Genomic DNA, 11,339 nt, shown 5'->3' with positions numbered 1-11,339 from the left:
AATTGTAACAAACTTAAACATTAATTTAAAGTTAAAGGACTCCTTCAGGTCCTTTTTATCAACACTACTCAAAAAGTCGCTAACCAACAAGATTTTAATAAGATGTAGATTATAAAAAGGAAAACAAGAAAATAAATAAAAGAATTATAAACATCCAGTAATATATTTTATTTAATCTAAAAAAATTATTTTACTGAACAGTCTCTTTCTTTCTTGAACAAAATCCTGCAGCACCACATAATTACTTCAATACTTGATCAAAATGGGCAATAGATGCCCTCCAGCCTTGAGATCTTCAATGGATCTTTTAATTTCAGGATTAACACTCCTGGCACATCTTTTTGCAAAAGCTAGCAATGTTTCCATAGCTGGATCAAACACCAGGGTGCTATAGGTCTTGGGGTCTGCAACCTGAAGCTCTGCTATTGGTGCTGTTGCTGCAATGGTGCCTCTGTCAACATTGTGCCGATGGAATGCCACTGACATGGTGCGAACTTTCCTGAATGTTTTGAGGACTGATGACCTCCTCTGGACCTGTAACTTTGCATAAATAAGAAGGAAAGATGCATTGTCACTACATAATTAAATTACGTATATAAAGAAAAACAGTACACAAAAATTACAAAAAGTACAGTCTTCCTGCATACTGTGATGGTAACTGAGAAAACAATTCTTTAGGACCAGTTTTATTTATTTGGAATTGAATAAAAAATTTGGGTGCAAAAACACACCCTTGTGTTTTATATGTAAAACCACTTATCCTGGTGAGGGGGCACTGGAGCCAATCCCAGCAGGCATACACCAGGCTATTGCTGGGCAACACACACATCCAGGGCAATTTAATATGACCAATTAACCTGCATGTCTTTGGATGATGCCTAGAGGAAACCCACACAGACAGGCACCCCGAGCCAGGACTCTAACCCAGTACCCCTGGAGCTATGAGGCAGCAGTGCGAACCACCGCGCCACTGTGCCACCCACGGAAGGAAAGTGTTTCTCAACCAAATCCAATCACATTTCTTCAGAAGAAATTACTTGAACCTTTATGTTGTCTTTATGTGCTTTATTCACGTGTGTTTTAAGGATATACATCTCCATCAAAATATCTTTGTTCTTTGTTCCACAGAAGTAATAATGTCATACAAATTTAAGATGGCAAAAGGGTGAGTAAATGACGAGAGGATTGTCATTTGGCTAAACTATTCATTTAACAAAACAAATTAAATAGAAATATTTAACATTAAAATGATAAAAACATTTCCATAATTAGAGAACATACACACTCACAATGGTATAAAAAACAAATGAAGATCAAATTCAGTTAGAGTCATAGCCTTGCTCTAAAATATGGTGTTGTTCATGAGGGGTGAGTTTAAGTCTTAGCTTGGTGTTTTGAACAAATAAAGTTCTACTAAATATAACATTACACTGAAATTTAATTTAAAAATAAATGTATATAACACATATAATATAAGGTGTTTTCCTGATCCCATTCCCACTCTTCTCCCCTGTCATTATCTCTGCTGTCAGATAAAGAAAAAAGTAAAAATAAATGTGAAAAAAACAAAAAAATCAAATTCAGTGAAAAAATACTGCCCCTTTATGGAAAAGGTTTTGACTTTTCAACCTGAAAACTGAAAAAGAAGCCATGAAAATGGAAAATATGAGAGCAGTGAAATGTATGCCAATGTCAACCATTTACTGCTAATGATGGTGGGTTATCCATTAAACAGCTCTGGACCAGATCATGACCAAGTTGATTTTTCACTGAACTTAAAACATTGTTGAAAGCAAATTCAGGTATATGGGGAAACAACAGCAATATACCTTTATATAATATAATGTAAACATTATAAACAATGTACAAAAGCCATTTACCTCTTATGTGATGTCGAAGGGAATGGTGTGCCACCTTTTTCTTCCTTTTCTTCTGTTGTCTATTAGTTCAGGCTCATCTGATTCGCTCTAACTTGGTGATGAGGAGGTGGTGTCGTCATTGTGACCATGGTGGTGGACTTCTTGTTTCACGTTCAAAGGTGCTAAAAATAAATAAACAAAAGTGTAGCATAGCATTAGCATTAAAATCAACACTTTCTAGGAAGCTGACATCAGTTATTGACAGTTAACTGGCAGGTTTACAAAACACCTTATTTTCATCCTGCCTTCATATACAGCCTTTAAAGGCATTTTTCTCTATTCAGATGCAGCCTTAGACAATAAACGGCAATGATTTAGAATCAGTAGCTAATCACTGGCTGGATGACACTTTACTAATCAGAAAAGTAACAGAACTTTTGAATTTTAGAGACTATAATACAATAATAATATTAGATATTGCACACACAGCATGGAACATCATATTATTATAGTAACCAACATCTTGTCCTTTGGCTTTCCCAAGAACCTGTTCTCGGAGAAAATCGCGTTCATTTTCTAGCTCTCCCATCATTTTTTCTTGCCACTTTATTTTCTCTTCCAGAAATTCTATCTTCATTTTCATGGAAAAAATGCCTAGAAACAAAATATCCAAAAGGAATATTAGTAAGCTAACAAATAATATTGGACACAAATACAAGTAGTTCATTGCTATTTGTGAGATAGACAAAATGACAACATACTAGTATGAGAACACTGGCTGCTGCAGCTTGGTGAAGAAGGTTCATTTTCCTCCAGATCATTAGGTGTTGCATCTGTGGAGCTCTCCGGAATGACTCCTGCTGCTTGTGTTGGCTGTATAAAAGGTCACAGGAATTTACTTTATTTTTATTAACTCTATTACCTCATAACCCCAGAAAAGTTGGGATAATTTGTAAAATGCAATAAAAAAAATATGATGTTTATTCTCTTGGATTTTAAATTTACTGACAAAAGTAAAAGAAAATTAAGAAACTTCCAGTGTTTTCACTGTCCAACTTACCTGTATTTGTAAATATACCACTTAAGCAATAAAGTTTTAAGTATAAAATATTTGTAAATCTTACTCTTATACTATGGAATACTCTTGTTGTTTTACATCTCTTATATCAGTCTACTGTCTCATTATTCATGCATAATTTTAAATCAATACAAGTATATAATAATGTACAATCAGCTTGATTCTAATCACCCTGCTTATTTTGTGATGACAGGCTTAGTGTATGTTATCAAATACATAACAACTTGGTTATTAAAACGCCAGGACCATTAAATGTTTTATAAGTGTTTTAACTAAACAAGTGATGCATATTTTTGGCGCTCTTGGTTGCAAAGATTAGATGCTAGCAAGCTATCATTAGTTAAGGATATGTAGACTAGCAATAAAATTGAAACACTATATGGACGTAAAATATCTTTAAAACAAACAACAACAAAGCTGAAATTTAACCATAAAAAACATCCCATTTGCATCGTTGGTGGTCCCAGTTTCTTTTTCCAGATCTGAAGCTCTGCTCTGTCGGCTCTTGGTGAAGCGCTGCTCATCTGATTGGACTCGTCTGATTTTCTGCGCAGAATATTGTTTACAATGTAATGTATTGTAATGTCATGTGAATTGGAGCAATGGCCTACATTATTTATTATTATATATTATGTATTATATCATATAATATTTAGTATATTATATTATATGTATATCTTATATGTAGTGTATTATATTTATTTTAAAATTAAATTTCAGTGTAATGTTTTATTTAGTAGGAATTTATTTGTTCAGTTCAATGTTGAGAATGCAACCCTATTTGTTGCATGATTCTCTGAGTTGTTATTCACATGTTAGAATAATTAAAACGTATTAAAACTCAAAGATTCAAACAAGTTGATTCAGACTTGATTCAGAGTTTGTAATTCTACAGGAAACACTGTTCAATATTATTTTCTTTCTAATTCAATGTTCTTAATTCAGTATATCACCTGTCTTTAAACTATGCATTTGCTTTGAAAGTATTTTAAAATAATTTTGGTGTTGTGAAGCTAGTATGCTTATTTTAATTCTGTTATCCTCTGCTAGGGTGTGTCAAGATAAATGCCACAGGAAATCTTATAGCAAGAGCATCCGAAGTGGCTCAATATTTTCCAAGTCTCAACTCAGCCTCCAGACATGGATGCATTTCATTTACAGGTAAGAATATATCATCCTGTGTTTTTTACTTAATTAGGGTTGTTTTAATAAGGTTATAATAACTATTTGTGATTATGTAATAATTATTGTATTTGTGTTGAGAGGAAACTATTTTGTAGTATATTACCCAAGCAGATAATATAACTTAATTGATAGTGAATTGAGTATTGAGAAATGTGTTATGATCGTGATGTATTATCCTAAGTATCCTATGTGTTTGCTTTTAAACTGTAGATTTTCACAAGGACTCAGGTTGCGGCAAGTGGACATGCTACAGGAAGGCATCACTGGAAGCTCTTCCACACTAACTAAACTTGCTTATTGTCTGCGTGGAGTCTGCAAATCTGCAATTAAAAGAATTAAGAGAAGTTGTGACCTGAAAATTGAAAAAAGACACGAAATTGTTTTGATTGATGAATGCAAATTTGGCCACAAAAGAAAGGTAATATATTTACAATTAAATCTGGTCACACTTTATAGTAAAGATGAACAATACAATATATTTATCCTAACAGTTGAAATTTTGTCATTTTTAGTACACCGAGGAAAACAGAGCAACAGGAAGTCATGGGTCTTTGGAATGCTTGGGGTCAAAGAGGAGAGCAGACCCATTGTGAGAGTTGTCAGTCAGCGTTCAGCTCAACACCTCATGCCAATTCTCCAGAAGCATGTTAGACAAGGAAGCACTGTTGTCTCAGATGGGTGGAGAGCCTATAACTGTCTCAGAGATGCTGGATATAACCATCTAACTGTGAACCATAAAGAGGTTTTTGTTGATCCTCGGACAGGTGCTCACACACAAAACATTGAGAGATTCTGGGGAGTCTGCAAGGCAACAGTGTGGAGATTTAGGGGGAACTGCACAGAAAGCATGCTCAAAGACCACTTAAAAGTAATTGAGTGGACTTACTGGCGTGGTGACAAACATAAAAATGGCCTCCTGGGTATAATTTTGCATGACATTATAAGGAAGTATCCTGTGTGAAAAATGCAAATGATCAGTTTATTCTGTGACCATTATCATTTGTGTTCAAAACTAATTTGTCCATAAATTGTTTGGCAGTTAACTGTGATTATTCAAGATCTCTCTCATTTGCAGTTTGTTCTTTTGTTGAACCATAAAACAATAAAGACTGAATTCTTCACTGCAATATTGAATGTCTCTTTTCTTATTGGAAAACAACAAATGTTTACTTTAGAACAGGGAACATACTCTGAAGTAATATTGCCTTAATATGCATTTATTAGTGAGAAATGTGCTTGTTACCCATGAATAAATTCAGGTAATGTTTCAGTTATAAATAATGTGTTAGTATAGAACAACTACTAGAAAAACTGTGCTTTTGTGTAACACCATAGTGCTTTTTATGCTAATTTAAATGTCTGTGTTGAAATGTCCATTCTATATTTATTTCATACTTATAAGCTATACATTCACACAGTGTACTGAGAACATATAAAGTGTGTATTTTGCACAATACAATCTATTAGTATGTTATATTTTTAGCTAATAAATTCATTGTTAGGACAGAAACAAGTGTAAAGGGGCTATAAGACAAAAATAAAATAACAGCCAATAAAGGCCTTATAAATTATATAGCATTAATGTAATTATAAATATAGCTTGTAATGGCATACAAGTACATAACTAGTCACTTACAAATGCAGTTATTGGTAATTTATTACTGTCTAATTTTTGATCCTTAAAATAAAGTGTTACCAATTATTTATATAACTTCTAGGAGTAATCTGCAAACTACATAGTGAAAATGCAATCAGTCTTCAGGAAACACACACAGCAGACTGAAATAAGCACAACGTCATATTTATATGACCCAAAACTGCATTCTAATAAACCCTGAAACTCTGAAAAATCATTACAAACTCTTTGTTTTGTAAAATGGCTTATTTCACAGACACAGAAACAAATAGGCTCACCCTCAACATATTCCAACACTTACAAAAATTATGATGAAGGTTTACCAGTACTACAGGGGTATTATTAATCTATTCATGCAACTTTTAGACACTTGTCAAATACAGAGCCAACAACTGCATTGACAGCAGGTAACAGGGCTTAGACAATGCTGTGCGCTGGGGTTTAAAATGACTCTGTAGGCTAGGGCTTCAAAACCTTACCCCATTTTGACATTGTCCAATTAGCCTCCAACCCCTAAAATACTAAGACATGTTTTTTGTATCATATGTATCATGTTGTATTACTATGTACATTAATGTGGTTTATACTTTTGATTTAATTTGACATCATTTTATCATATTTTTAATTACAAATTCATATATATAAATAACAAATACTATACACTCACCTAAAGGATTATTAGGAACACCTGTTCAATTTCTCATTAATGCAATTATCTAACCAACCAATCACATGGCAGTTGCTTCAATGCATTTAGGGGTGTGGTCCTTGTCAAGACAATCTTCAGAACTCCAAACTGAATTTCTGAATGGGAAAGAAAGGTGATTTAAGCAATTTTGAGCGTGGCATGGTTGTTGGTGCCAGACGGGCCGGTCTGAGTATTTCACAATCTGCTCAGTTACTGGGATTTTCACGCACAACCATTTCTAGGGTTTACAAAGAATGGTGTGAAAAGGGAAAAACATCCAGTATGCGGCAGTCCTGTGGGCGAAAATGCCTTGTTGATGCTAGAGGTCAGAGGAGAATGGGCCGACTGATTCAAGCTGATAGAAGAGCAACTTTGACTGAAATAACCACTCGTTACAACCGAGGTATGCAGCAAAGCATTAGTGAAGCCACAACACGTACAACCTTGAGGCGGATGGGCTACAACAGCAGAAGACCCCACTAGGTACCACTCATCTCCACTACAAATAGGAAAAAGAGGCTACAATTTGCACAAGCTCACCAAAATTGGACAGTTGAAGACTGGAAAAATGTTGCCAGGTCTGATGAGTCTCGATTTCTGTTGAGACATTCAGATGGTAGAGTCAGAATTTGGCATAAACAGAATGAGAACATGGATCCATCATGCCTTGTTACCACTGTGCAGGCTGGTGGTGGTGGTGTAATGGTGTGGGGGATGTTTTCTTGGCACACTTTAGGCCCCTTAGTGCCAATTGGGCATCGTTTAAATGCCACAGCCTACCTGAGCATTGTTTCTGACCATGTCCATCCCTTTATGACCACCATGTACCCATCCTCTGATGGCTACTTCCAGCAGGATAATGCACTATGTCACAAAGGTCGAATCATTTCAAATTGGTTTCTTGAACATGACAATGAGTTCACTGTACTAAACTGGCCCCCACAGTCACCAGATCTCAACCCAATAGAGCATCTTTGGGATGTGGTGGAACGGGAGCTTCGTGCCCTGGATGTGCATCCCACAAATCCCCGTCAACTGCAAGATGCTATCCTATCAATATGGGCCAACATTTCTAAAGAATGCTTTCAGCACCTTGTTGAATCAATGCCACGTAGAATTAAGGCAGTTCTGAAGGCGAAAGGGGGTCAAACACAGTATTAGTATGGTGTTCCTAATAATCCTTTAGGTGAGTGTATAATAATAGTAATAATAATGCAAAAACATAACAAAAGGGCAGAAACATGAAAACTCGGACTTGGTGGGGTGTTTCTGTCCAGTGGTCTGATCTGATACAACTTTCTACTACATTTCATATTCTATTAAAATAGAACACATGAGTAGTTCAAAGTGTTAAATCTCTTATGAGTGTCTCTACAGCCCCTCATTGCTCCCTTGCATTACAGAGCATGACACGTGCTCTTCACATTGAAATTCACATTCATGTTGATGTAGGACTCGTCAACACAAAACTGTACAAAAATACATGAAATACGTAAACAATACAAACATTAAGAACAGAAACCACTTTCATTCTGACATCTCACAGTATAGAAATTAAATAAGTTTGAATTACCTCATGGCTTTCCTCAGGCTCGGAGCCAGGCCCGGTCTTGCCATCAGCGTCAGAAGCTGAGCGCTCTGTGTAAGATTCAGAGTATCGTTCAGCTGTGAGCGGTGGAGAGGGGAAAGGGAGATGCACAGCAGGCAGAGTGTCTGTGAGACGGGTCTCTGTCCTGCTTGTCCTGCAGAGCCTCTCTTATCTGAAATGGCACTGGACACACACAAAGCAGCAACGCCCCCAGACAGCAGCTCCTTAAGAGAGGACACAGTCAAATTTAACATTCAATAAAAGTCCACTGTTTTGACCATTTTCAGTTGAATTAATCCTCAGCATCAAATGCATTGAGACCGTACACAGCTTCCAGATGACTTGTACTTTAAGATATGTTATATATTTAGGCTACCCTGTTATTGCTTGAATAAAATGTTATTTCATGAGAGCAGTAAGAAAAAGAGGGAACAAAGATATATAATTCAATTAATAATTTTAAGCACTCTTGCTATTAGAAATAACTAAGATGAAGGCCTAAACTGGCTATCTAGTAACTGTTTAAAAAGAAATGGTTTTCTGTGAGTGTGCTAAAGAAATGAACTTCTCATTTCTGTCATTACAGTGAAATAACTGGAATACGTAGTATATACCTAACAGTTGCTTAGATTGAAATGCTTTTCTTTATGAAATGTTAGATGAGTGCTCAGAACAATTAGACATCTATATTCCTACCCGGGCTTGATTATGTTGACAGTTTATGACTGTGCTTTGCCATTAATCCAGATTTCACCTTGTTCTCTATGGGTTGGTTTCAGAGCATGATTAGCACTAGTTTAAGTACATTACTCAGAATATGGCATTCACCATGGTGGTATTTTGGTATACAAAATGATTTAGGCTGAAGGACAATAAACCATTGGTATATAGTACTATACTAGGTTAGCAAAAGTAATTTACCCATGTACATAAACTTACAGTCTGAATTACACCTTCTTGGCTCTGTCTCACATGTACCAACTTTTAAAATCTCAATTTGACTTACTAGTAAAAGTTACAAAGTGAGAGGGATTTAACCAAAGACAAAGAACTGTCTATTTTTTTAATTAAACCTTAATCATTTTTGCCATTATCAATATGTTGAAGACCTAAAATGTGCACATAACAGAAATATTTACACAGAAATGTGTTTCCTTATGAGACTAGTGAAGTAAAGGCTTAAAAGTGATAATAATAAAAAGAAAGAAATGTGTCAATATTGGTCTCTTAAAGGGAACTGTAAGGAAACAACTCATTTGTGCTATTAAAATAAGTAAACTGAATATGGCACACAAAGACTGCGGCAATAATTAAACTGCTCTGTAGTAAAAGTCATGAAACCGGGTCTGATTACTTATTCCTTCTTTTATTGTTATTCTTAGTTATTCTCTGGATTAGTGTCCTGGAGAAGGACACCACATACTTATCAGATTGGGTGGGAAACGGCAGAGCCCTGAAGGCGGTTATCAGTAGCAAGCGATGGCTACGTTCTAGATAAGGCCCTACAACCAGGCCTGGCCATAACACCCCAACGACAGAGCCAGAGAGCTCGTGTTTATGTAGCCGGCCTACGAACCCAGTACTCGGAGTGTTTTTTTTAATTATTTAAAACAGTCCTATACTTTCTCACTCTATATTGATACATGTACATTAAGTAAAAAAATAAACACACTTTGATGTTGTGGTATTGCATGAGCATTTCACTTCTTTTCTACGGATTCTATCTGCTTAGACATGTTCAGTCCTGATCATTTAGACAATCTCATTCTTAAACATGAACTATTTATCTAAATTGTGTATATATGGATTACCTTTAAGTATACGTATATCTCACTGTCTGTCTGTCTAAATGGAATGAGTATTTTGTACGTTATTATTTTACCATGCTACACTTACTATGCTCTCTTGTAATCTTAGTCTGTATTGCAGTTTGGGATGTACAGTATTTCACCCTATTCAAACAAAACAGTTATTTAGTTATGAAATCTTCAGATTACCATTTTTTGTTCTAAAACAATGTAAACAAGTTAAAATCTTTTTTTAAAAACATGTCATGGTAAACATGTTTGTACTGGTTTATCCAGAGAGATATATGACTGGCACAGGTATTCTTCTAGCACATGTACACCTAACAAAGAACCATAACAGGGCATGATGATAAAACATGATATACATAGAACGTTAAGTGATATAACACCATGGTTTTGTGTAAAAACAATGAATGGTCATGTCAGCACTGAAGGCTTTTGAAGTAGGAGGGGAGGCCTTTGTGTGATAATTGTAGTGAAGAAACTGAAACTTTGAAGGCAATTATTTCTGTCTCTGTGAAGAGTAATATGTCCGGGCAGCCTCGTTCCTCTGTATGTCTGGCTTCCTGTAGGAGATTTCAGACCAAAGCTGCTACACTGTCCTCTCACTCTTGAGCTGCAAACTGCTGCTCTGGCTGCTTCTCAAAGCTTTTGCAAATGCACTAAATCATTGTGGGTCTAAACTTCATTGGGTGTCTACAGGTTAGAGATGCTCTTGATTCCTTCATGTGAATGAAACATTGACTTTATTATAGAGCAAATATGATATCAAAGGTAATATTTGGTCATAAAGTCATGGCCTTACGAGGCAAACCCATAGAGAACAAGGTGAAATCTGGATTAATGGCAAAGCACAGTCATAAACTGTCAACATAATCAAGCCCGGGTAGGAATATAGATGTCTAATTGTTCTGAGCACTCATCTTACATTTCATAAAGAAAAGCATTTCAATCTAAGCAACTGTTAGGTATATACTACGTATTCCAGTTATTTCACTGTAATGACAGAAATGAGAAGTTCATTTCTTTAGCACACTCACAGAAAACCATTTCTTTTTAAACAGTTACTAGATAGCCAGTTTAGGCCTTCATCTTAGTTATTTCTAATAGAAAGAGTGCTTAAAATGATTCATTAAATTATATATCTTTGTTCCCCCTTTTTCTTACTGCTCTCATAAAATAACATTTTATTCAAGCAATAACAGGGTAGCCTAAATATACAACATATCTTAAAGTACAAGTCATCTGAAAGCTGTGTACGGTCTCAATGCATTTGATGCTGAGGATTATGTAACTGATTAACTGAAAATGGTCAAAACAGTGGACTTTTATTGAATGTTAAATTTGACTGTGTCCTCTCTTAAGGAGCTGCTGTCTGGGGGCGTTGCTGCTTTGTGTGTGTCCAGTGCCATTTCAGATAAGAGAGGCTCTGCAGGACAAGCAGGACAGAGACCCGTCTCACAGACACTCTGCCTGCTGTGCATCTCCCTTTCCCCT

The sequence above is a fragment of the Amia ocellicauda genome, chromosome 6 (genome assembly GCF_036373705.1).
Source record: "Amia ocellicauda isolate fAmiCal2 chromosome 6, fAmiCal2.hap1, whole genome shotgun sequence".
Lineage (NCBI taxonomy): Eukaryota > Metazoa > Chordata > Actinopteri > Amiiformes > Amiidae > Amia > Amia ocellicauda.
Note: the sequence above shows the minus strand (reverse complement) of the source record.